Below are 6,074 nucleotides of genomic sequence, written 5' to 3'. Positions count from 1 at the left end.
ACTTACGCCAGGGGAACCGTACTGTGGCTCAGTACGTGGATGAGTTTGGCAAGTTATCTCGCTATGCCCCTGATGATGTGGCCATAGATGTCGCGAAGCAGGAGAAGTTTATGGAAGGGCTAAATGATGAGATGAGCATGCAGTTGATGGTAGCAACCTTCAACAACTACCAGGAGTTGGTAGATAAGGCTCTTGTGATTGAAGGGAAGCAGCAGCAGATTGAGAGCCGTAAGAGGAAGTACGGACAAGGGAAGTATAACTCAGGAGCTCAGCAGAAGCCTCGCCTAACCCCGAACTCAGGAGGACTTGTTCATAACCATGGAGGTCACAACCACACTGGAGGAGGATCGCATAATCACAATGGTGCTAAGAATGGAAATGGGAACGAAGCTAACAACAATCAGAACCACTCCAACCCAGCCACACCCGCCAAAAGAGACCTAAGTCAAGTTACTTGGTTTAAGTGCGGGAAGACAGGGCACTATGCCAATGATTGTCCCGAAGGAAGGAATGGAAACAGAAATGGGAGCACTGGGAAGAAGCCTAATCCATTCAACAAAGGACAAGTTAACCACGTTAACGTGGAGGAGGTTGAAGAGCAGCCGGACGCGGTAATAGGTAAGTTTTTGGTTAAGTCATTTACTGCTCTTGTTCTTTTCGATACTGGTGCATCGCATTCATACATATTAAGGGGATTCGTGGAAAATTTTAAACTACCAACCCAAACCCTTAGGACCCCTCTCCTAGTGAGTTCACCCGGAGCAGAGTACATGGCTAGCTGATGGTGCGACCGGATACCCCTAACCATTGGCACACATGTTTTTTCGTCCTACCTAATTATCTTGGAGTCACAAGGATTGGATGTGATATTAGGTATGGACTGGATGTCAAGGTATGGAGGAAGTATTGACTGTGCTAGTAAGTCAATTTATCTCACCACCCCGGAGGGAAAAAGGATTAAGTATGTATCTGGGCATGTGCCTAGGAGGAGCCAAGTGAATGCCCTCACGGGAGTTGTTCAGGAGGAAGTGCCTGTAGTAAAGGACTACCCGGATGTTTTTCCAGAAGAGTTACCAGGCATGCCACCGATAGAAACATTGAGTTTTTGATAGAGCTATTGCCAGGTACAGGGCCAATATCCAAGAGACCCTATCGGATGCCCGCAAATGATCTGGAGGAAATTAAGAAATAGATCAAGGAGCTATTGGAGAAATGTTACATTCGAAGAAGCTCGTCACCTTGGGGAGCCCCAGTACTTTTGGTTGAGAAGAAGGATAAATCCCTAAGGATGGTTGTTGATTATCGAGCTTTGAATGAAGTGATGATTAAGAACAAGTACCCACTGCCGATGATCAATGATCTGTTTGATCAGCTGCAAGGAGCTAAAGTTTTTTTGAAGATCGATCTACGATCGGGATATCATCAGTTGAAAATTCGAGAGAAGGATATACCAAAGACAGCGTTCACCACGCGGTATGGATTATACGAGTATACAGTCATGTCGTTTGGACTGACTAACGCCCCTGCCTATTTTATGAGCATGATGAACAAGGTATTCATGGAATATTTGGACAAGTTTGTTGTGGTGTTCATTGATGATATTATGGCATACTCGAAGAATGAAGAGGAGCATAAAGAGCATTTGCGGTTAGTTGTCGAGAAACTCGGGGAACATCGGTTGTATGCTAAGTTCAGCAAATGCGAATTTTGGTTGAAGGAAGTCGGATTCCTTGGACATGTTATATCAGGAGAAGGTATAGTAGTAGACCCCAGCAAGGTTTAGTCAGTCACTGAATGGTTGGCACCCACTTCAGTTAGCGAGATCCGCAGTTTCCTTGGACTCGCAAGATACTACCGGAGATTCATTGAAATTTTTTCCAAGATTGCGAAGCCAATGACTGAACTATTGAAGAAGGACACTAAGTTTAAATGGACAGAATATTGCGAGGCAAGTTTCTAGGAGTTGAAGAAACGTTTGACTACAGCCCCAGTGCTAACACTGCCAGATATACATAAGGATTTCCAAGTGTATTGTGACGCCTCTCGCTTAGGACTTGGATGTGTGCTTATGCAGGATGGAATAGTTGTTTTGTATGCCTCATGACAACTAAAACCACACGAGTTGAATTATGCCACGCATGATTTGGAGCTAGCAGCCGTAGTGCATGCGTTGAAGACTTGGAGACATTACCTTATTGGAAACCGTTGTGATGTGTACACGGATCATAAGAGTTTGAAGTACATCTTCACACAGAAGGAGCTGAACCTTAGGCAGAGGAGATGGTTGGAACTTATAAAGGATTACGACATGAAGCTACACTATCATCCAGGAAAGGCAAATTTCGTAGCAGACGCTTTGATCCGGAAGAGTTATGCCAATATCCTTGAAAGTAAGGGATTGCCGAAGTAGTTAGCAGAGGATATCATGGAACTTCGATTGGAGATCGTTCCAAGAGGTTTCGTTGCAACAATGGAGGTTCAGTCTACATTATTAGGCAAGATTCGAGAAGCTCAGAAGGATAACAAAGAGATTGCCGAGATAAAGGAGAAGATGAGCAAAGGAAAGGACAAAGGTTTTTGTGAGGATGAGCACAATACCTTGTGGTTTGAGGATCGAGTTTGTGTGCCCAACAACCCAGAGATCAGGAAGTTAATACTTCAGGAGGCTCATGACTCACCATACTCGATACACCCCAGAAACACTAAGATGTATTTGGATTTGAAGGAACATTTCTGGTGGACTGGTATGAAGAAGGATATCGCCGAGTATGTAGCCGTATGTGATGTTTGTCAAAGAGTGAAGGCAGAGCATCCGAAACCAGCAGGACTGTTACAGCCTATGTCGATACCCGAATGGAAGTGGGATAAACTTGGCATGGATTTTATCACCGGATTGCCCAGAACCAAAGCAGGATATGATTCTATATGGGTAGTAATTGATCGCTTGACCAAAGTGGCTCACTTTATCCCAGTGAAAACCACCTATACAAGTGCGAAGTTGGCCAAGATATATATGTCCAGGATGGTATGTCTGCATGGAGTTCCGAGGACCATCGTATCAGATAGAGTAACATAGTTTACCTCAAAGTTTTGGCATCGGTTACATCAGACTTTGGGAACAAGATTGGAGTTTAGTACAGTGTTTCACCCGCAGACGGATGGACAGACTGAGAGAGTCAACTAGATACTAGAAGACATGTTGAGAGCCTGTGCGCTAGATTAAGGATCTAGCTAGGATGACAATTTGCCTTACGCAAAGTTCTCGTACAACAATAGCTACCAAGCCAGTTTGAAGATGGCACCGTTTGAAGCCCTGTATGGACGCAGGTGCAGAACGCCATTGTGGGATGAGGTAGGAGACCGGCAGTTGTTTCGACCAGACTTGATCAAGGAGTTTGAGGAGAAGGTTAAACTGATTCGTGATAGACTGAAGATTTCTCAGTCCAGGTAGAAGAGTTACGCAAATTCGAAACGCAAGGAGGTAACATATGAAATTGGAGACAGAGCATATTTGCGAGTATCACCTTTACGAGGAGTGAAATGTTTTGGAGTTAAGGGAAAGTTAGCCCCGAGATTTGTAGGACTGTATCGTGTTTTGGAACGGATGGGAGAAGTTGCCTACAAGTTGGAGTTACCTGAGGGATTGTCAGGAGTTCACGATGTGTTTCACATTTCACAGTTAAAGAAGTGTCATGCTGAGATGGCCGATATACCGTTAATAGATACAGTACCCTTGGAGGGGACTCAGTTGGACAGTGATTTGCCTTATGAGGAGAAGCCAGTTAAGATTCTTGAGTTTGCCAGCCGAGTCACCCACAACAAGGTTATCAAGTTTTGCAAAGTTTAGTGGAGCCACCATACCGAGGATGAAGCCACCTGGGAACGAGAGGACGATCTCCGCAAAGACCACCCACACCTATTTTCTAGCCAACCCGAATCTCGAGGGCGAGATTCATCTTAAGGGGGGTAGGTTTGTAACATCCCAAATTTTCAATTTGGAATGTTATACATAGGTCATTGTGACGCCCCCGATTCAATCGTACACTAATCATGCACGCAAATGTGTACGATCAAGATCAGGGACTCACGGGAAGATATCACAACACAACTCTACAATTAAATTAAGTCATACAAGCATCATAATACAAGCCAGGGGCCTCGAGGGCTCGAATACAAGTGCTCGATCATAGACGAGTCAGCGGAAGCAACAATATCTGAGTACAGACATAAGTTAAACAAGTTTGCCTTAAGAAGGCTAGCACAAACTGGGATACAGATCGAAAGAGGCGCAGGCCTCCTGCCTGGGATCCTCCTAACTACTCCAGGTCATCGTCAGCGGGCTGCACGTAGTAGTAGGCACCTCCGGTGTAGTAGGGGTCGTCGTCGACGGTGGCGTCTGGCTCCTGGACTCCAGCATCTAGTTGCGACAACCAGAAGGAAGGGAAAGGGGGGGAAAGGGGGGAGAAAGCAACCGTGAGTACTCATCCAAAGTACTCGCAAGCAAGGAACTACACTACATATGCATGGGTATATGTGTAAGGAGGCCATATCAGTGGGCTGAACTGCAGAATGCCAGAATAAGAGGGGGATAGCTAATCCTGTCGAAGACTACGCTTCTGGTCACCTTCGTCTTGCAACAGGCAGAAGAGGGTAGGTCGAAGTCCTCCAAGTAGCATCTCCAAGTAACATCTCATAGCATAATCCTACCCGGCGATCCCCTCCGCATAACCCTGAGGTAGAGCGACCACCGGTTGTATCTGGCACTTGGAAGGGTGTGTTTTATTAAGTATCCGGTTCTAGTTGTCATAAGGTCAAGGTACAACTCCAAGTCGTCCTGTTACCGAAGATCACGGCTATTCGAATAGATTAACTTCCCTGCAGGGGTGCACCACATAACCCAACACGCTCGATCCCATTTGGCCGGACACACTTTCCTGGGTCATGCCCGGCCTCGGAAGATTAACACGTCGCAGCCCCACCTAGGCTCAACAGAGAGGCTAGCACGCCGGTCTAAACCTAAGCGCACAGGGGTCTGGGCCCATCGCCCTTAGCACACCTGCACGTTGCGTACGCGGCCGAAAGCAGACCTAGCCTAGTGGCGTTCCAGTCCAATTCGGCGTGCGCCGCTCCGTCGCTGACGTCTGAAGTGCTTCGGCTGATACCACGACGTCGGGATACCCATAACTACTCCCACGTAGATGGTTAGTGCGTATAGGCTCGTAGCCAGACTCAGATCAAATACCAAGATCTCGTTAAGCGTGTTAAGTATCCGCGAACGCCGAACAGGGCCAGGCCCACCTGTCTCCTAGGTGGTCTCAACCTGCCCTGTCGCTCCGCCACAAAGTAACAGTCGGGGGCCGTCGGGAACCCAGGCCCACCTCTACCGGGATGGAGCCACCTGTCCTTTCAGCCCCCTCGTCAGAATCACTTGCGGGTACTCAATGAGCTGACCCGACTTTAGTCACCATCTGTATAGTATGTATGTATGTATAGTATATACCCGTGATCACCTCCCAAGTGATCACGGCCCGATAGTATAGCAAGGCAGACTGACAAGAATGTAGGGCCAATGATGATAAACTAGCATCCTATACTAAGCATTTAGGATTGCAGGTAAGGTATCAACATATGTAGCGATAATGTCAGGCTATGCATCAGACTAGGATTAACGAAAGCAGTAACATGCTACACTACTCTAATGCAAGCAGTATAGAGGAGAATAGGCGATATCTGGTGATCAAGGGGGGGGCTTGCCTGGTTGCTCTGGCAAGAGAGAGGGGTCGTCAACTCCGTAGTCGAACTGGTCAGCAGCAGCGTCGGTCTCGTAGTCTACCGGAGAGAAGAGGGGGAAGAAATAATGAATACAGAGCAAACAAAGCATCACAAAATATAACAAGGCAATACGCGGTGTTCGGTGTGCCCTAACGCGGTAGTAGGTGATACCGGTGAAGGGGGGGAAAACATCCGGGAAAGTATTCCCGGTGTTTCGTGTTTTCGGGCAGAGGAGCCGGAGGGGGAAAGTTGCGGGTTCGATAGGTTAGGGGGGTGTGGCGGACGAACGGACTGCGTATCCG

The sequence above is a fragment of the Triticum dicoccoides genome, chromosome 4A (genome assembly GCF_002162155.2).
Source record: "Triticum dicoccoides isolate Atlit2015 ecotype Zavitan chromosome 4A, WEW_v2.0, whole genome shotgun sequence".
Lineage (NCBI taxonomy): Eukaryota > Viridiplantae > Streptophyta > Magnoliopsida > Poales > Poaceae > Triticum > Triticum dicoccoides.
Note: the sequence above shows the minus strand (reverse complement) of the source record.